The sequence below is a fragment of the Choristoneura fumiferana genome, chromosome 25 (genome assembly GCF_025370935.1).
Source record: "Choristoneura fumiferana chromosome 25, NRCan_CFum_1, whole genome shotgun sequence".
NCBI lineage: Eukaryota > Metazoa > Arthropoda > Insecta > Lepidoptera > Tortricidae > Choristoneura > Choristoneura fumiferana.
Window position 1 is genome coordinate 4,621,460 of NC_133496.1, and position 22,794 is coordinate 4,644,253.

General features: G+C 37.1%; 1 protein-coding gene across 1 annotated transcript in view; it reads right to left on the reverse strand.

Moving 5' to 3' along the window:
- The window catches only part of LOC141442465 (ABC transporter G family member 23-like), a 100,250-nt gene that overhangs the window by 76,690 nt on the left and 766 nt on the right, over positions 1 to 22,794 (reverse strand). The gene's annotated exons all lie outside the window — the stretch shown is intronic.

Below are 22,794 nucleotides of genomic sequence, written 5' to 3' on the forward strand. Positions count from 1 at the left end.
TGAACTTGTTAGCTAGTTGACGGAGTTCTTGACCATTTGACTTGTTTCCTTCTTTTTAGTATTTTTAAGGCAATCGGGCCTTTTGATTATTTAAATTTATTGTTTTGTATGATACCGACTTTTTTGATATTACTCCAATAGTTGACTTTAAAATGAAAATGAAAATATTTTACCTATTTCTTTTTTAGGTTTACAATAGGTATACGGTATCAAGGTTGGGACTTCCTAAAGTAAGCATAAGGATGCTTACTTTATTTAATTCTTATGCTTTTTTATTTCAACCGCTTCACGTACCATTCTTGAGTAAAAATGACGTTCCGTGGACAGAATTTTGGGATTGGAAGCTCAATCCAGTGGTTTGACCCTGACTCCAACAAATGCTCGGCTATGAAATACAGCTATAAAAAAGCATAAGAATTTCAACCGGGACGATGGGTATAAGCTTTCATCTTCGTGGATTCCTGTTATTAATAAGTGTCGGCGTCGGGATGAATGTTCGGAGGGACGATCGGACGTTGTTAGTGTTGTGTGTCGGTGTGATAGGGTGACTAATAAAAGTGACCAAGTGCGGGTAGTTCGTGATACGAGTGCCGGCACTATTAGTGATCAAGTGCGGGTAGTTCGAAGAACTCGCGCTGCTAGGCAGACTTGACACCCCACACTTCAGTCTACTCGTGACCACGGCAACTGTAACGTTGCCGAAACGTCGAGGTAAATATTACTTGTGTAATAATAGCGTGATAAGTCCCGTTTGTGGTATTTTGACTATGAGTGAGAATCACGAAAGTTTAAGAAAGACCAAAGAAATGGACATACATACCCACATACATACATACATATACATAACCTTGTTCGCGCAGTCGGGTAACAAGTCGTTGTGAGGACTGGTCAGACGCCGGCGCCCAAGAAACATTGACTTGTGAATTAATTTAACATTAAGACACGTGCTGTGATAGAGGCACTGCCTTGTATACGTGACAGATATAAGGTTTAGTTTCTAATAGTCTTTAATCTAATGAGACAACCTATTACTGTCCGTAAAAATAACTAATTTTTTCTTATTAATTAACACACTTTATTAGGTTGACCTAAATCTGGAATGGAATATAATGATTTAATGTCACCCATTTGGCAATTTTACGTAGACGATGACATTACGAATAGATACCGTCGAGTTCAGCTCATGATGGAGCCGGAAGCTAAACGGAACAACAGAACCTAACCGTGTTTTGAACGGTAGAAAACTTGGTTTTCAAATTGAAATTTTTCCTTAACAGATACAGAACCCTTCCCAGCATAAACGTCCAACATATATAATAATATGTTTAACTTGCCTCCCGAAAGTGATACTTAGTTGCCTACGTGGGTCGCCCGCACGTGCCGTCGACATTATTATTATTATTCTGATTATCTAATCGTTTGTTTTACTTAGCTGAAGGAAACATTCCTTAGGGGGCGTAAATCCTCTGAGGAAGATACGGAACGGAAGTCGATGTAGACGGTCGGATAGGAAAGAAATAACCTTACCAACAAAAAGTTGGAATACCCCCGACTTTGTCACTTCAAAGTTCAATATCTCAAAAACGGCTGAACCGATTTTGATAAAACACGTCTAAGAACCATCGCTAGAAAACCTGCTTTCAAATAAAAACCGCATTAAAATCGGTCCACCCGTTTAAGAGCTACGGTGACACAGACAGACAGGTAGACACACACACAGACATACAGACACACAGACACACATAGCGGTCAAACTTATAACACCCCTCTTTTTGCGTCGGGGGTTAAAAAGGATTTCGACTAGCTAAGAATCTTCTTGTTTGTTTTTTAAGGTAGTTAAAAATGGGACGAGGTGAAAATCTAAATATTTTAATATGCTTTGCTATCCTTTTTAATATTATAAACTAGAATTAGAAAGTAACTCTATCTATCTGTCTGTATGTTACCTATTCACGCTAAAACCGCTGAACAGATTAAGACGAAGCTTGATATGGAGATAGTTTACGACCCTAGGAAGGAAATAGAACAGTTTTTATCCCGGAAAAGTAATTAGTTTTATTTTAAATCTAGCTATTAGGCGCGACTCCGTCTGAGAAGAAATTGTTAGTTAGAAGACTAAGTCCTTTTCGGGGTCTTAAAACTATCGCATTACCAAATTTCTCTCGCATCTAGCATCATCCAGGTAGCATACCAAGTACGTAGGTACCAGATTCAAGCCCTAGTTCCAGATACCGGTACCTATATATACCCCTTTAATACTGGTATTTTTGGTACCGATTTGAGCCCTTGATTGTGATCGGACAGTGTCACAGTACAAGCTAATCTGCGTCTCATAATCATAAAGGTTATACTTCTCAATTAGGCTGAATGGAGGTCAAAATGGACGCATAACCTTTATCGTCGGCGCATAGGAAAAATGGGGTCTGTAATCATACTACGTAGTACCAAGCGTAAATACAGCAGAACTTGAAGAAAATTATACTCGTATCTGTTCTCTCAACTTACATAAGGGATAGAATAGCCTGTCTAAGTTAGCATTTTGATAGGTGTTGCCTGGACACTGGTCAAACAGGAGACGAAATATGCATATACACACGAGGCAATACTACAAGTAAATATTAATCGCGAGCATTGATCAGCGAAAAATAATAATAATATTAAATAAAAGTGTGTGGCCCAGAACTGGGGATAACATTGAAAACAGGGGCTCTATAAGTCAGTAATTGGATCATCATGGTCCCACTTAATTAAAATCAAAACTTAACTTTTGTTCTATTTTTCTAACAAACTTAATCATAAATTCAATGTACGCCATCCTAGAACCCAACTGACTTCACCTGTCACACTACAAATATCAAACATTTTGCATTACATTGCTTCTTCGAATAAACTTTAAAGAGTAATAAAAAAAAAAATTAAACGTCGCTGATCTAATGTTGTTCAGTTTGACGAGTATGATGTTTTAATTATTTGCCGTGTTACAGGCCACACCCGGTTTTTTTTAATTCATATTTTCAAGCCGTGGTGGCCTTGTTTTTTTTAAATAATAGTTTATTTATTTGCTCCACCACCAGTTACAGTTTTTATGCATTGGTATAGTTTTTGGACATAAGTAAGTATTATTGAGAGACCTGTATGGCAAAGACTGGTGCCCGAACTAACCAAGACATGTGTGTCAGAACGCGAGACCTCCAGCCCTCCGTTGTCTGCAGTTAATATTTAACAATGTATTTGACTAAGATTGGTTTTTTGGAATCTTTTTGTATTTTTTATTTCAATTCCAAATTTTTGTTACTTTTACGGTCATCCCGTAAAACCTATATCGAAAATACAAACCTCACAGGCTCATAGGCTCAGTGTTTGAATAGTCAAATTCTTATCGAAAATACAAACTGAAATATATAGATGCACAGAAAAACTAGAAAAATAAGACCAGCGCTGGGAATCGAACCCAGGTCCTTGGCATTCCGTGCCGTGTGCTATCCGCTACACCACCGCTGGACAACGATACAGACATGAATTTCTCCTATGCACCTCATATCTCAGCTTGTGTTGTTTCTTATTTAGCCACTTAAGCAGCGACACTAGCAACATTTGTGGTGTAGCAGTATAGCACACGGCACGGAATGCCGAGGACCTGGGTTCGATTCCCAGCGCTGGTCTTATTTTTTCTGGTTTTTCTGTGCATCTATATATTTCAGTTTGTATTTTCGATAAGTATTTGACTATTCAAACACTGAGCCTATGAGCCTGTGAGGCTATGCTCACACCTCTGAATTTTCGAAATTTATGTTTTAAATTACATTTGATAACCACGAGTTTTACTGTGAATGACCTGTGAAGGTTGCAGCAAGTAACCGGTGGATGCAAGTGGCGAATTGTCGTTCATTGTGGCGTTCTAAAGCGGACGCCTTTGTTCAGCAGTGGACGTCATTTTAGAGTTCCGGAGACAAAATGTTTCGCCATGTCTGTCTGTCTGTCTGTCCGTCCGTCCGTCCGCGGGTTTGCTCAGGGACTATCAATGCTAGAAAGCTGTAATTTTGCACGGATATATATGTAAACTATGCCGACAAAACGGTACTTTTGGGTATCTCATAGACGTAAAGTGGGGGTGATTTTTTTGTTCTCATCGAACCCATAGTAAGTATATCAAAGTTTCAAGGAAAACTATAACGGTTAAGTTTGCTTGAGAATTATTAGTAGTTAGAGTAAATAGCAGCCTAAGGTATAAAGTATACCTAAACTTGGAAGATTCCGTATAAAATACGAAATCCATAGAAAAATATTACTTAATTTTTTCGTAATGGCTTCGGAACCCTATTTTGGGCGTGTTCAACACGCTCTAGGCCGGTTTTTTTAAATAAAACTGCCCGTGATTGACCCTATCTCAAATGATTTTAAGTGACTTTGTTATTTAACTTGCAAGTAGGTACAGCCACACCGCAGTTCATATTTCCAATGTCAATGTGAAAGTAAACTAAATTACGATTCATAACTAATTCATAAATATCACGATGTTATAGAATTACCTACGTGTAATAAGAACACACAAAGTCACATTATTATATTTTATTTTATTCCAGTCACATAGCGAGACGTGACTGAGAAGCAAACATGACTGATTATCTTTTGTGAATGTCAAAATAATAATATGTTTATCATGTACGATAAAGCTGGACTATGCACAAATTTAGTGACTCATTTTGTGTACGGTATCGTGAATCTATGCACTTAATTGAAAAGGTTAACCAAATACGCTCAAACACAAGATTCTAATATTCTATAAATCGCCTTAGGCCGTCTTGCAGAAAAAAATAAATCGAGATTTAGTAGTTAATCCAGGCTTAAGCTTGACAGTTCCATACAATTTGACACTACTAAACTGAGCTTAACGCTAACTCGAGATTTATGTGTTTCCAGCAAGTAGCCTTTAGTGCGATTCGATCCCGCTAAGTTTTGCTTCTCTATAGATAGAAAGTATTAATAATATCGATTTTATTAGGTATCATTATCATTATCTAAGCTTATATAACAGCCCACTGCTGGGCACAGGCCTCCTCTCAGAATAACAGGGCTTGTACTTAAGGTTAAATCCTAAACTTTGTATTCACTTTCAAGGGTACCATGTCGCTATTAATAGTTTGGCTTTTTAGTTTCTACTTTCATATCTTTAGACTTTGTAACAATTTATCATCCCAGCTTATATAACGTCCCACTTCTGGGCACAGGCTTCATCTCACAATGACAGCTTGGGCTGTAGTTCCCACGCGGGCCCAGTGCGGATTGGGAACTTCACACACCATTAAATTACTTCGAAAGTTTGTGCAGGTTTGCTCACATGTTTTCCGAAAACTCAGAGATGCGAACCCGGGTTTGAACCCTTGATTCTCTGCTTGAGAAGCCATAGATCAAACCACTAAGCCACCACGCCTTTTTTCAACACGAAAACATCACTTATATCGATATATTGGGTGACACTCTTTCCCAGCCCGGATTATTATCCCCTGTTTTTCTATAGAAGCTCATGTAAGTTTCTATGGGCGTGTACACAAAAACCAGGGTCGGTATTTCCATGTCGGTACTATCCGGGCCGGCAAAGAGTGTCACCCGATATATTGAAGCAAAACTTGAACTCAATGCCAATTGCTTCACTGTCCGCCTGTATAAGTCTTGAGTCTGATATTGCGTCTCGCCAAGCCTAAACACGCGATAATGTCGTCAATATAACTGCCCACTCATGGCTACGGCTTGACATTGGCACTATTTTCGGTGTGTACATTCTACACGTCGAATTCGCGGTAGATTTAATATTTGCCGATTATTCAATAATCCGATTAGGAAGACCGGTTTTGTTTGCTTTAATGATTTGCGTGAAAATACAGTCGAAGGTTACGCCGTTTTATACATGTATAAATAGGTACGTGTTGAAACATAAGGCACTTTGATAGAAATTTACTTTAATTTATGATAAAATAAGCACCACAAGCGTATACTAGTAAATGAAAATTTCGAGATTTTAATAAATTTTTAATCTGGAATCGGTCCCAGTCAATAGGATTACGGACATTTAACAGATTATCCATCACAATTATCCTTGAATTCATTAATGGAATCCGCAAAATAAGGGCAACACTTAATTAACGACTATTAATGACTTAGTCGATTAAGAAAACCGAGTCATTGAATCTAGTACAACTTACGAGTACTAGGTCACGTAAATCTTTGATAGTTCTACTGCAAGTGTTAAAAATAACAATTTAAATTTAAAGATGAAAATGAATAAATACATTAGTATAAAAGCAAATAATAATGTAATAAAAACAAACATTTCTAAGCTTCTATTGGGCAGGGTGCCGGTGCAGGCTGGCAGCGTTTTCTCATTGTATTGCGCTGTAATGTCAGTACGTTGACCGAAGGAAGAACCAACCCATGTGGAACGGATATTGATGAAAATTTAATTTTACATAAATAAAATTGTTACTTTTAGATACCCTTTTTGTTAACAATGGTATATTATTATACTGTCGTCAGATTTGCACAGACATGCAAAATTTCAAGTCAATCGTAATAATTTATGTAGAAAAAAAATCTCAATTTTTCTCTAAATATTTAGCTACAGGTAAGGGTGTACAAAATAAATGAAATAATATATAATTTATATGTTTCTTGCTTTGAACAAAGACAAGAAAACTGATTGATAAAAATATCTAAATTAGTTTCATTCTTATTTTAACTACAGCTAGGTTATAATGAGTTAGAAACATAAGGTATATAATAATTGGTTAATAATATTTTTTTTACTTGCCACTACTATTAAGGCTTGATTATCTGCTGGTCTACTGCTCTTAATGTGAAAGGGCTGTGATTCCCACGCGGGCCCAGTATGGACTGGGAACTTTAGACACACCATTAAACTGCTTTGCCGATGTAAACTGGTGTCTAAGTAATTGTTTATTGAAAAATGTGTTCTAATAACATTAGAGTACAAAAAGAAACAGAAACCAACAAGTTTATCGATGCCCTAGAATATGATGTTGTTATAGCCCTATATCGGATTCGTTCTAAACGAAATTGATGACGATAATGATTCAATAGGACAGAAAGCAATAAATCTGTGGCAGAGAACCGATAAAAAGGATAGTCCGAAGAAAATTAATGACCAACTTATCTGTACAGTCGATCTTAGTAAAATAGGGATCCTAGGAACGCTATTTGGTATAATTATTTTTATCATATTGTTTTCTTTATCAAGGCAATTATCTCCATCCTTACAAATATTATAAACTAGCTGTTACCCGCGACTCCGTCCGCGTAATATTCGTTTATCACTACCCCGCTGGAACTTTGCAATTTTCCGGGATAAAAACTATCCTATATCCTTCCCCGGGACTCAAGCTATCTGTATACCTAACTTAATCTAAATCGGTTAAGCGGTTTAGACGTGACTGAGTAACAAACATCCAGACATCCAAACCTTCAATCATATCTAAACATCTTTACAAACTTTCACATTTATAATATTAGTAAGAAGATATCTGCCTATCTGTTTGTCCGTTACCTCATAACGTTTAAATTGCTGAATCAGTTAAGATCAAATTTTGTATGGAGATAGTTGGAGAACCTGGGAAAGACATAGGACAGATTTTCTTCTGAAAAGTAGTAGTCTCTGTAAGCTAGTTAATCTATCTATATATCTACATATAAATGAATCGTAAAATGTGTCGCTAAGCGCAAAACTCGGGAACTGCTGGATCGATTTCGCTAATTATTTTTTTGTTGTGTTCGTTACTGTCAGGAGAAGGTTTTATGGAAGAAAATACAGAAAAAATACAACGGGGGCGAAGCCGAGGACAACAGCTAGTGTGTATTAATTATTGATTACAAATAACATCGACTCATACATATTTGTGTAAGAAAGAACTTATTAAGCTATGTGTTAGTTGTAAATAACTAAAATAATAACTATTCGCTTTTTCTCACGACTTTACCTCGTAAGAATTCCCTTACAGCTATTCGCTGAGACTTGCTATTTTTCGGGATGGCAGTTAAGTCTCCTAAAGGGTGGAGTGGACTTACTTCTCCTCTTTTACTATGATGATACGGTGTAGTGGGTAGTGACCTTAAGACTGCGGCTCCACTGAGGCGGAGACAAGCGGAGCGGAGACGAGACGTGTAGGGATCGACCTATCATATTACATCTCGTCTCATATCGTCTCCGAGATGTAGATTTCAACTAATATAATTAGTCGATCCTATACGTCTCCTCTCCGCTTCGCTCGTTTCCGCCTCAGTGAAACCGCAGCCTAATAGTAACATTTGATATTCTTTGAAATTATAGAAGAAACTCTTCACAGCAAACCCGCTATTTCAATGACGATACTCTATACTCGTACTCTACAAGTCTACATCATAAATACGGCTGCATCGCATTTTAATCCACAAAATCTAAAATCCCGAAGTGATAAAATGAAATCCTTTGTGAACGATGATAAATGACAACCGGGAAAAACCATACAATGCCTTGTGCTCGTATCGGTCGGACTTTTTCAATTCACCGATTGCTTTGAAAAGCGCGGATATAAAATTTTTAGTGCTGTACTGAAAGTTAATTTAACTGTAAGTACGTCGTGAAAACCAGACCGTTAACTGCCGTAAGGTTAAGGCCACCCTGTTGATGACACGCAAAAACAACATGTTTTTGGGAAACAGAAATGTTGAAGAATCTTCACTCTCACTCGAAGTACTAACAGAAATCTTAGAAAGAGAAATCGAATCATACTATGTGCTTTAGCACTGTTAATAGGGTCCCCATTAGGAGCTGCGTGGTTGGCGCATATGTATTTCTGATTATGTATTTCTGTATTTATGTGTTGACCCCCGACGTAAAAGAGGGGTGTTATAACTTTGACCGCTATGTGTGTCTCTCTCTCTGTCTGTGGCACTATAGCTCTTAAACGGGTGGACCGATTTGAATGTGTTTTTTTTAAATGAGTTTTTCTGGCGATGGTTCTTAGACATGTTTCATCAAAATCGGTTTAGCCGTTTTTGACGTATTAAACTTTGAAGTGACAAAGTGAAGAACTACAAAAACCATAAAAATAATTTTCTAAAAGTCTAAAGTCGGTCCGTGCCTCAGCTCAGCACGAGCCAGCAGGAGTGGGCCTCTAGTCATCTACCTCACCTACGCACTATATGATGGGCTTCAATCACTCCTGCTGGCTCGTGCTGAAGCACCGACCGACTTCAGACTGGTAGAAAATTATTTTCATGGTTTTTTGTAGTCGGTTAATTTTTTTTCATGCTTTTTAGTGTAACTAATATATGACACAATAGTTTAATATCATCTGCTCGTCACCTTTAACGAAAGATTGCTTTTTCCGATGCAGAGACGTTCATTATTGAGGAGTCCTGGTGCTTCACCACCCGTTTTACCATATGCATTACGAGGAGCATAAATTGCTTAGCAACTGTGTTAAAGTAATTAAAATTCAACCCGTGAAATACTTGTTATTGAGTAGTAACTTCGATGGTCAACTGTGGTCTTCATCATCAGTTCCACTTCACCAAATGATGATTTTCAAGAGCAAATGCACGAGTTACTACTAAATATATGCAATTTACTATAGGTATCTTTACAACATTTGAAGAGACCCCTCGATTTCGTTAAGATCCTATCATCAGATCCTGATTTGGTTCTTATGCGACCTAATTGAAGACATTCCAAGACGAACGCAAAAAGTATCCTATGTTGATCCTTGGGGCTTAAACTATCTCTATACCAAATTTATCAAAATCGGTTCAGCGGTTTCGACGTGAAAGCGTAACAGACAGACCGAGTTACTTTTGAATTTATAATATTAGTAGGGATTATATAAAGTCTCGGTGGTTCCAAAGGAATACCAATGCTGATTTCGGACCATTTGGTGATCGTGATTTTACATTTTAATTTATTTTTTCTTTTTCTGTCCTGTTACTGTTAATATAAGGCATTATTTCGTAAAAAAGTTACCGTTAAAATAATATTTTAAACATTGCTTCTAAATCATTTATTTATCATCGTATTTAACTTAGCATACGCAGCATGCCCAAAGAACTTGCCCACACTGCAGTCAAATTAGTTCGGCTAAAATTTGAACTGTAAATTTGGGGTGTGAATTTGAGTGGCTCAGGTACACATGAGCCACCCGATAATATATTCACCATTCTAATCTGTTTATTGCAAATCGTATCGCCCTTGATGTCGCGTCTGCCTTATAATTTACGAGGGTGGATCCAAAATTGTATGTTTTTATGTCTTACTTTTTTCGTACTGCTAGTTTTTCTTTGATATCTTCGGTAATTGTGCCCTTTTACCACAAAACCACTTAAGTAGTCTTCGTAATTTAAAGATCTATTGACACGTCAATGTATTTTTTTCTGTGTATCAAATATATGTATATATTTTATACTGCGTCGGTAGCAAATAAGCTTACGATCCGTTTCGAAGCCTTTGAAAACTTGTCATTCCTTTGTTAAAAAACCCTTACTGTAATACCTCATGTGATATAATAATAATCTCGAGATAATTGTCACCATTTCACCCAGACGAAGCGTTGACAGTCCTCCCAAAAGATGGACTGACAAATGAATTAACAAATACATGTTAAAAACAAGAAGGTGTGAAGGTGTGTAAGGTGTAAGAAGATGTAAGGTCGCGGGTGAGCAAGGAAATTATTTTAGTTCATTGATATGGACCTCCGCAAAGTAACGCCTGATTCAATAAATTATTTAAAAACATCCAAGACTCAAAAGTAAACATCGAAGATTCAAAACTGAATATTGGAATCGGATATTTCTATTTCGAATAAAATGGAATATTTGAATTAAATATTTTTTATGTGAATCTTAAGTTTTTCGTCGCTAAAAATAAAACTGTGTCATTAAATAGACATGGAATTCAATTAAGATAGTGCTTATGCCACGAAAATTGTTACGTAGCTCGTAACAGTTGCAATTGTTTAGTATGTAAAGCTATAAAAAAGGTACTCTGACATAAGAAAGATACATAATGAAAGAAACACTCTTATGAGAAATAAAACACAGTCAAATTGTATTTCCAAGATGTTAGTCTAGTATCAAAACTGTTAAAGCTTCTTCCTGCTGTATATGGTTGCTTGGAAGAGATCACTCTGAAGCAATAATGCCGCATATTGCTTACCTAGTGAATTTTACCATGGGCCTGTTTTCTGACATTTTCTGTATGTGGTGTTCAATGAAGAGCCTTATAGTGTTTGAAATTTTCGTCAATTTCACTCATATTTACTACCACTGGTCTAGTCGTGAGCACGGCCACTGTAATGTGGTCGAAACGTCGAGGTATTACCCGTTGTTTAGCGTGATAAGTCCCGATTGTTGTAGTAAATAACCCCACATTTTATACGAGTAATTATAAAATATTTTGCGAGATATTAGTATAATCTTTTTTACAACGTCATTTTACTAATTTTACATGTTTACCAAAATCACAAATCAATCAACGTCACAAAGGTCACAAACCCCGTCATACCAAAATCTTTAACAATAAATATGTTTGCCTACAAAACTCAACCGGAAATAACTTTTACGTAGAGTATGATTTTCCTGTCACACACTCGGCATCCTTTGGGAAATTATAAGTTCCGGGGGGAAACCGGAAACTGTCGGCAAGCTTGTCGCCGGAAAATTACTATATTTGATCAGAATACACTATGAATCTGGAAATATAGGTAAGAAAAATCGCACATTGTTTTATGTGGCCCACAGAATCTCGCAGTAGTAAAACTCTTGATGTAGTACGTAAGTACGAAAAGGAAATACAGATATCGGACTTATCCCTGAAGGGATCTCTGCCAGTCAGCCTTAAATAGACAAAAAATAAGGTTGCAATTTGCAAGGCAATTTGTGTACGAACGCCTTTTATAATGTACCTATGACTGTCACAACTACTAACTTTTGGTAGATTTGTATCACACAAAGTCATCCATTTAATGACTCGGGAGATGTCACCAATCACCATGGCAACGAGCTAATACACTCAAAAATTGATTCACCCATTTATAATATTAGCGTAGGATTGATCAGAGCTTATAATAATTCAGGTCAGCAATAATCATTTAGTCACGCGATAGTTGATTATGTTATGAAAAAAGCAAGCAATCATCCGGAATAAAACAAAGGCGTTAAGTATTATTTTCCCACGCCACATTGTGTCACTATTGAAACAAGTTACTCATTAGTGTTAACACACTTCGTTTGTAAAAAATCTTGATGATGTACGTATTGTCATGTCATGTCTTGGTCTTATCAGTAATGATAAGAAAAAATGAGAGGTCGGCCATCTTGTCAAGGACAGGCTTCCATGATCATGATCAGCCCTCTATACCTATACCACACAAGTTACAAGTGCTACAATTCCACGTATTTTTTAAATTTCTCATACAATAAAGTAACAATAATGCCAAAAATGATGTTGCAGGTGGTAGGACCTTGTGCAAGGTCCGCCCGGATTGCTACCACCATCTTGCTCGCTAATCCTGCCGTGAAACAGCAGTGCTTGTACTGTTGTGTTTCGGCGTGGAGAGTAAGACAGCCAGTGAAATTACTGGCACTTGAGGTATCCCATCTTAGGCCTCTAGGTTGGCAACGCATCTGCAATCCCCCTGGTGTTGCAGGTGTCTATGGCCGGTGGTGATCTTTTATCATCAGGAAACCCACTTGCTCGTTTCCCATCCAGTTGAATAAAAAAAAAACACAAAATGTAAATAAAGGTTGTCTGGAAGAGATCGCTCTTAAGCGATAAGGCCGCTTATTGCTTACCTTTTAATTTTCTCTCCGTGTACCTGTTTTCTGTATCGCTTACTATTTCTAGTGTACATTGTATTGTATAATGTACCTATATAAAATTGTAGTTGGTACTAAACTTGTAAGTTTTGTGGTGAGGGGGCCAAGCATTTACTTGGTTTCATGCCAGTAGTTACATAAGAGACTTATGTACTTTGGTACTTTGGACTAAGTCATTGGGTATCAAGTATCCCATGATACTTATTATTCATTTAATTTTTAAGTCTCCAATCTGCATTGGGTATGCGTGCTCTCCCTCTCATTGTAAGAGCAATCCTGTGCCCTGCAGTAGGACGCATACACAAGGTGTTAATTAAATAACTAAAAACCTAAGACACCCCAAAAATATAATTTCATTTTCAGTAAATTCAGTGAATTATTTTTGAATATCTTCATTATTTTAAAAAGATATTGGTGTGTTTTGCTATGTCAGTAATTCTACTTCATTTCTAACTCTACATTCGTGATTTGAATTTAAATTTTGTCAGTTGCGCTTTGACGTTTTTAGTAGAAAATCAGGGTGACACTCTTTCCCGGCCTGGATAATACCGGGTTCGAAATACCCACCCTGTTTTTTGTGTACACGCCCATAGAAGCTCCTGACAGTTTCTATGGGCGTGTACACAAAAAATAGGGCCGGTATTTCCATGTCGGTGTTATCCGTGCCGGGAAAGAGTGTCACCCGAAAATCATACAGTGACAGTAAACCGGCCAGTATTAAATTATCAAAATCATATTCAACCTCGCTAAAATATTATAGGCGCCTGTTGCACTCGTTCTTTCTTTAATTTAAAACATAGTGTAATCGATTCTACTCTGGAGTCTGAGCAAAATACTTTCTGGTTTTCAGTTATTTAAAAAATTAACACCTTGCATAGACCATTTTGCGATAGAAACTCGATACAAAAAACAGATAATAGGATGAAAGCATTTTATCGAGATCCTTATTATTCAGCAATGAATTGCCTCTGATTTGCCTCACAATATTTATTTTCTTTTCCATCTGGAGCTAAAAATAACTAGAGAATACCGGCCGTGTCCTTGGACAGGGCAAGTTGCCTTTCTTTTTGTAAAATAACTCGACTAGCTCTTCATAAGAACGCATTAAACACGTAAGAGTCAGGACCGGTTTTATGCACCTATAAGTACATTTTTAACAAATACAAGGTGACAATTTTAATAATTTATAGTTATTTACCTAAAGTAACTAAGATTTTACTTTTGTGGAGAGGTTTTTGGTATTGTGAAGCTCGATTGAGTGGTTTGGTCCTGACTTCAATAAATGTTCGGCTGCGGCATGACTTTAATAGCTGCAATATATAAAACAACCATTATTAAACAAAAATCAGCCAAGAGCATGTCGGACACGCCCGAAATAGGGTTCCATAACCATTACGAAAAAATTAAGTAATATTTTTCTAAGGATTTCGTATTTTGTACGGAATATTCCTAGTTTATTTATATTTTATACCTAAGGCAGAGCGGCTGCTATTTACACTTGAACTACTAATAATTCTCAAGAAAACTTAACCGTTATAGTTTTCCTTGTAAGTTTGATATACTTACTACCATCCTGAATTTTTTCAAATTTTTTCACCCACCGGTTTAGATTTTAGAGAGGGGGGACGCTCGATTTTAATGAAATGTAGTTTACATATATATTCGTGCAAAATAACAGCTTTCTAGCATTGATAGTCCCTGAGCAAAGCCGCAGATGGACAGACAGACAGACAAACAGACATGGCGAAACTATAAGCATTCCGTTTTTGCCATTTTGGCTACGGAACCCTAAAAATGATGACGATATAACTAGTTAAATTTCCACATGACATCTCGCCGTGCGATTCTTTAATTTTAACACGGCGTGACGACACGGACATTTATACAAATTAAAAATCAATGAATAAATACATTGAAACTTTTTTGTTTGTGGCCTGATTGCCTTGGTTTTAGAAGAAGATTTTACGTTTGCACTAGAGCATAAAAAGCTAAAGCGGGGTCTCCACTGAGTTTGGTTTTGGTTTTCGGTGCGATTTTGAGCCCTACGAGTATTTGAAAACCCCCGATTTTGTCACTTCAAAGTTCAATATCTCAAAAACGGCTGAACTAATTTTGATGAAACATCTAAGAACAATTGCTAGAAAACCTGCTGTCAAATAAAAAAACTGCATTCAAATCGGGATTATACGAGGTTTATGCCATCATTGTTTCTTCCTATTCGCGATTCTGCACAAAATAAATTCCACACAGCTGAATTTGATCACATGCGTAATGATTCACAGTCATTATTTCTACGCAATCTTGTTTCTTCCTATTCGCGGTTCTGCACAATATAAATTCCACACGATACTGTATTTTTTTTTAAATCTCATACATAACCGGGAATCGAACCCGGTCGAAATTGGGGCGGAGAAAAAAATTTTTTTTTTTATTTCATTCGACCCTATTTATTATTATTATTTTTTTTTAGGCTGCTGCTGCCTTCGCGAAGCTTCGTCTCAAGGTGTTCCGTTCACATAACTTAAAGCTCGCGACCATGATCATTTTTACCGCGGGAAAAGCGTCACGCAGTCTGTGCCCTTAGTGTATGTTTTCGGTTACAAAATACGTCTCGATCGCGTTTGCGTTAAAATCTCAATTTGTATGGAAACACGAACATCGCAAACGTTCCGCTAGAGGCGCTGTTCGTGTTTTCATGTAAATTGAGATTTTAACGCGAACGCGATCGAGACGTATTTTGTAACCGAAAACTTACACTAAGGGCACTGCTTTTTTAAAATTTCTAAACATGACTAGGAAGAAACAAGATAGTATAGAAGATAGATAGAATAAAAGATAAAGATAGAGATTAAGATAGTATCGTGAAGTATAACGCATGTGATTAAATTCAGTTGTGTGGAATTCATATTGTGCAGAATCGCGAATAGGAAGAAACAAGATTGCGTAGAAATAATGACTGTTAAGCATTACGCATAATATGTGATCAAATTCAGCTGTGTGGAATTTATTTTGTGCAGAATCGCGAATAGGAAGAAACAATAATGGCATAAACTCGTATAATCCTCAAATCGGTCCACCCGTTTAAGAACTACGGTGCCACAGACAGACAGACATACATATGTCAAACTTATGACACCCCTCTTTTTGCGTCGGGGGTAAATATCATGCCTCATGTGCTTGCCTCGCCACGCGGCTCGCTCAGTGGATGAGCACTTAGTCAGGTAGTTCATTTTGCGTCAACACAAAAGTCGTCACCTGCGAGATCAAGGCGACTGTGACTAATATTAGCATAAAACTGTAATTACGTTACAAGGCTCAGGTCTAAGGTCTGCTGACTTTACCACGACAAGTACGGTTGACATCACTCAACACTTAAGACATAAAAAATATTGTATTGTAAGTCAAGATCCTTGTTGTCATCATCAACGACATCTCGGTCTGTATTATGTCCGAATGCTGGGCAGGCCTCTCATAATTATGATAGATTGAGCGGTAGTTTTCTCCCGGGCCCTGTGGTATGGGACCTTCAGATATATTGTATATCTTCGCAGATGTGTGCAAATTTCATTCCCATTGTGTTCCTTCATCGTAAAGTTGATGGTAAATTTCAAATGTGATTTCTTGCAGAAATCCCAAAACACTCAAAGGTACTCGAACCCACGACCTTCTGCTTGAGAAGTCATTATGTCAAACCACTATGTCACCACGCCTGTGAATTCAGTAGGGTAGTAGGGGTGCGTTAGGGTAGGGCGCGGTGGGGCGACCGCCCAGGGCTGGACTTAGGGACGCCTGAAGCCTGTACCTTCTAGAAAATTCCCAAAACTTGGGGGCGCCGTGGAAATCTCGCCCAAGACGCTGGAAGTGCTAAAGACGGCACTGCCTGTGATAGGATAAATATCTAAAACTAGAGTTTACCTGCGGCTTCGCACGCGTAAACTATTCAATCTGGTACAATTTAAATTCCGGGGTTTTATAAAATTCCCCTGGGAATTACCAAAATTTATATCGTAGTCTTCATTGAGGTTGTGTTAAGAACAACTGACCAAAATTTAATTACTCTAAACCCAGCGGTTGAAGTTCAAGATTTTATCCCTATCCCGTGGGAATATTGGAATAAAAAGTAGCAATAAAGACTTTGAGTTTGAGTATGTGTTATTCCAGATGTCCAGCTACCTATATACCAAATGTCATGATTCTAAACCCAGTGGTTATTATTTCCAGATTTCATCCCTATCCCGTGGGAATATCGGGATAAAAAGTAGCCTATGTGTTATTCCAGACGCCCATCTATTTACGTACCAAATTTCATGTAACTACTTTAAAAAGTACCCTTAGCGGTCCCCCGACACCGACGACGCTTAGATAAAAAAAATATTACTAGGTACTTAGGTACACTAAATTAACTTGGGCTAATTAATAGTCCCCGCGGGATAGGGATTAACGAATTCTTCGCAGATGAAGTCGCGGGCAATAGCTAGGTAGTGCATAATTATTTTTTACTTTTTAGTTGTCCTTTTTGGCGGCGTTATTTTGTCGGCATTTTTTTTTCAGGCGTTTTTTTTCTGTACTGCTTGCTATGTGTAGGTGTGCAATAAAGCTTCAAGTTGAGTTTAGACTTGCAAGAAAAATAGTGCAAGTTGCATTACACGAGGCCGTAAAGCCAACGAGTTTGTAGTGGCCAATTGAGCGCCGCAATGTAATGCAACTTGTATGATTTTTCTTGCAAGTCTAAACTGTGATTTAGATAGGCGTACTCAACTGCGAGACTCCGGGCGGCAGATCTTTGCGAGGCCCTTTGTCCTTCGTGAAAAGTATGTGATGCGAAAATATAATTAATTGTTTTAATATTTCTTTAAATTTGCATGGGTTATTGCGCGAGGCCCCTGCAAGAGCGAGGCCCCTAAGGCCGCTGGGCGTACTCGATAGGTACGCCTATTCTCAATAACCTATAACCTAACCAGCAAAAATTTGTCAAACCCCGACTTTGTCACTTCAAAGTTCAATATCTCAAAAACGGCTGAATCGATTTTGATGAAACATATCTAAGAACCATCGCTAGAAAATCTGCTTTCAAATAAAAAAACCGCATTCATATCGGTTCATCCAATCAAGAGCTACGGTGCCACAGACAGACACACAGACACACATAGCGGTCAAACTTATAACACCCCTCGTTTTGCGTCGGGAGTTAAAAATTATATAAAACGTTGACCCGCCCTAGTATAATTTACTACTTATAGTTGTACTGATGCCTATTTGATGAAACCTAATTCTCCAGAGATCTAGTGAATGCATAAAGCAAGCGCTAAGTGAGTGAATGTTTTATGAATGAGTACAAGTTTGTCGGTATAATTTAGATTCAGATTATACTCACTAGTTTTAGACTTAGATTTTACAATCATCAAGATTTTAGGTACTTAATTCCCTTGAGTCCTAAAAATTACATCGTGCTCTTTATTTAGGTACATTGTATGCAGAACACCCGTGTCTCTATACTTAGACACCCTGAGTGAAAATCATATCAGCATAAAAAGTATAGCTTATACTTTTTATTAGCCTCCGACGCAAAAAGATTGTGTGTCTGTCTGTGGCACCGTAGCTCTTAAACGGGTGGACCGATTTGAATGCGGTTTTTTTTTGTTTGAAAGCAAGGGTTTCTAGCTATGTTTTTTAGACATATTCCATCAAAATAGGTTTAGCTGTTTTTGATATATTGAACTGTGAAGTGACAAAGTCGGGCGGGGGTTTTCCAATTTTTTGTTGATTAGGTTATTTAGGATGCGGTTCAATCGTCATACAAACTTTTAGCATAATTTCATTTTATGTTCAAAAATCATAATATTCATTTAGCATAAAAACGGATTTCACATTTTTACCGAACATCAACTTTAAATAATAACATTCTTAATCATAGTAACAAATTATTTAAAATTCTCAATATTCGGTTATTTAATTTATTGATTGATAAAATCCATTCATTGATTAGTGTTAACTGGCGGTTAGGTATGATGCCGTCTCTATTTGTTTTGTTCGAATAGACGGAGACGGCAACACATTTAACCGTCGGTTAACGATAATCAATGGATGGTGAAACAGCCCCTTAGAATAATGATTAGACGGTATAGGTACTACCTACAGGTATTGCATTTAAGAAATATCATGCGACATACTTTTGACGGTCCCTGTTAACAGAGTCGGATCTGCAATTATTTCGCTAATGACAAATATAGGTACCTACTGTTTTATATTTGACTTTAGTGCAATAATCCCAAAATGGCTACATTGCAGATAACCATCGCCTTTACCGAGCCAGTTATTTTTGTCGCATAATACGACCTGCTGTAACGCAGAAAACCATTTGATTTGTGCTAGCAAGCGAAGTGAGCGAGCAAGACGATTCTGAGCAGAAGCGACTGAGAGATGGTTAGGTTCAGAAGGCTAAGACGGGAGCGAAGCAAAGAGCATTACATCCATTTGATGGTTAGTAGTCATCGAAGCTCATAGACACCACCCAAAGGTACCATCAGCCAAATATTATGTGGTGTGCCATTCTAAAGTTGATAATAAGGCAATAGACGTCTGTCAACTTGAAAGTTCAACTTTTGCGACATATTCATTTGATAGGAACTTGTTTAAAAATTGATAGACCACTTATTTGGCTGATGGTGGTAAAAACGAATTGAATACTTTAAACATTCGCTTGATTTATAAGTGTTGTTAATTGCATTTCTTATTTCATTAATATCGATACAAAACTTAGGAATAGCGTTTGAAGTTTTAATTAAAGTTTTCATTGCTTTCCAATGAAATACAGTTTCGTAGTTTATTCAATTAACCTGCCGATATTGCGTTTATTTTAAATTTCGCAACGAAATTGATACACGTAAAAAGTCTAGAACCTTTTACAATAGGTACCTACAGTTTATAGAGGGCTATATTATGTACAAGATAAATAAAATTGATGAGTTGCGAATACATACAATGCGTGGGCTATAGTTAAGGGCTTCGCACATAAAGTAATGTTTTTAAATTGAAATTACGATGCAATCCAGCGCATATAAATAAACAAGCAGATACCTACAATTAATGTCATCTTGGGCTTAATTAATGACAGGGCTTGGACCGTAGTTCCCACATGAGCCCAGTGCGGATTAGGAGCTTCACACACACAGTGTATACAGGTTTTATCACGATGTTTTCCACCGTCGTAAAACTCATTGCAAGTAAATTTCAAATGTAATTTCGTACAGAAATTCTGAAATACTTCAGAGGAGAGAGGCCGGTCTCGAACCCACGACCCTCGGCTCGAGACGACATAGGTCACTATAGGCTACGTCTTTTTATACCATTGACGTACAGTCAGCAACAAAATATACACACGTTTGAAGTGCCAAAAATATGTACTTACACAGAACTTGCCTGAACATTAAGGCCGTGTATACATATTTTTTGCACAGGCTGTATTCATATTTTTGTTGCTGACTGTACCTATGGATAAATAAATAAATGCTTTGATTTAATATAGATATTTCTACCTATAGGTTGGAGATGAATAGTTCAATAGTTAGTCAAAGCTTACGAGTTTAGTAAATAAAAGAAGTAAATAAACATTTCTTTTTCCAGGTAGGTACCTATTGTCGCATATTAGTCGACTGTCTTTTGTTTTTTATTTAGACAATGTTATTTACATTGCTTATTTGTGTGGTAATAAGATTGGAATTATAAATAATGTAAACGGAATTCTCAAGGATAAGGCTTTTATCTGATCAGTCCAGCGCATGGGAGAACGTCCACACAGCCAGCCAGACAGCCAGGGAGAACTGGCGTAGAATTGTTCGACATGTTACGCGACCACGACTGATCTGCCAAGAGTATCCGACAAAGAAGAAGAAGAAAAGGAATTCTTAATCTGGAATATTTATTCCGATGATTATGTTTTGCATTTCAACTTTTGTCATACTCATAATGCTTACCCAATAAAAAATACAAATGAAAGTCCAATGTCGGGGAAAGAACAAACCAATTTATAATTTTCCAAAGCGAGTGATAGACTGGAAACAGTGCTCAGCGTAGCAATATCTATGCAAGTCTATGAATGCGCACATAGCTACGCTGACGGTACGTGCGTGATTTGGTGTGCGCGTACGGTCGGTCGAGCCGTCGGTCGCGCGTACGTCGGTCGCCCGACGAGCTATGAGATTGTATGGATGCGTTCAGTGCTTCGCTGACGGAGCGACCGTCCTGTGAACTGTACACATTCATTGCAAATCACCGTCAGCGTAGCACTGAATGAATTTTCGAAACCGACGGTCAGCGCTGACGGTCAGGACGTACGGTCAGGACGTACCGTCGGTCGAGCAATGTTTCCAGCCTTAGGCGAGATGACAGTTATTGTCAAGTGTATTATTATTCAAAATGATAATTCGTGTAAAGTCTAAAATAAAATTATTCGAGTGACTTTCGGACAGCTTAAATAATGCCGAGTAAAAGTTGTCTCTTCCAATTATATTATGCTTATTACTTACGATATTCATCTTGCAATAATTATATATCATTGTATAACTCTGCATTGTACGAAAAACATAAAAATAACTGAGTACAATGAGAAACAGATGTAAAGTACAATTCAATAGAATCTGTCAATTTTCTACATATTTAAGACACCCTATCGTGGGCACACTTGATTATATATGTCCCTGTTGTTGCAATTATCATCTAAAAGGAATCAAAAAAGAATAATAGTCACATCACAAAGCCTTAGGCAGCCCGGTGTTTATATTAGTAGGCTGGAAGTGTCTACAGGATTGTCAGATTCTATTGAATTGGAGTCTAGATACAATATAATATCAACCTACCCACAATAATGCTCATTGTCCGGTAGCGTTATGATTAGCTCGATATTGCTAGGTCAAGTTTGAATAATGTGATGCTAAGTACCTCAGCATAATTAACAAAAGTTAATTGAGCGTCTACTTTGTTATTGTAACACTAACGAAATTTTAACAATTAATATTCACCAACAAAAGAATATAGGTATGGATTATAATGAATTTGAATCTAGTATCTTTACTAATATTTTTAACACGAAAGTGTGTTTGTTTGTTCTGGTTTTACGCCTAAAGTACCGAACCGATTGACTTTAAATTTTGCAAACATAATTTTGAAAGTCCAGGAAAAATCATAGGATATTTTTTTATCCTGCAAAAAATTAGTATTTCCTAAGGGCGCCCAGGCGATAAACGAATTATTCGCAGAAGAAGTCGCGGGTAACAGCTACTAATGAATAAACTATAACTTAACTTTGAAAATTATACATTTGAAACGTTGTTTAACTATATCGAGGCATATCAATACCAAAGTCGCAACAATCCATACTAATATTATAAATGCGAAAGTGTGTGTTTGTATCTTTGTCCGTCTTTTTGGCATAGAGATAGTTTATGGGCCCGAGCGTGACATAGGCTACGTTTTATCCCGGAAAAATGCACAGCTCCCGAGGGAACAGCGCGCGATAACCGAATTCCACGCGAGCGAAGCCGCGGGCAAAAGTAGTAAGTAGTTTGTCAATAAATAAGTATGTTAAGTTTAAGATGCCAAATTATGCAACTTGAAAACTCATACGTAACTTTTATTTCTAATAGTTTTGTGCATTGTTACGACGGCCACTATTTCATCGCGATTATGATTGTAATAAACTTAATTTGCATGCAAAGGCCGCGATTATTAAATTCTGTAACATTATTATACATGCACCAAATTTTTATACAACAATAGGTAAACCAAATAACGAACAATGTGTTGCGCCTGTTTTTTAATAAAAATAAATAATACATTTTATTTCAGTGATTTTTATAATCATCTATTATTTTGGTTAGGTTAGGTTCATTTAAAGCTTAAATCCTATGTAACTAAAAATACCAAAAAAAAGCTATATAT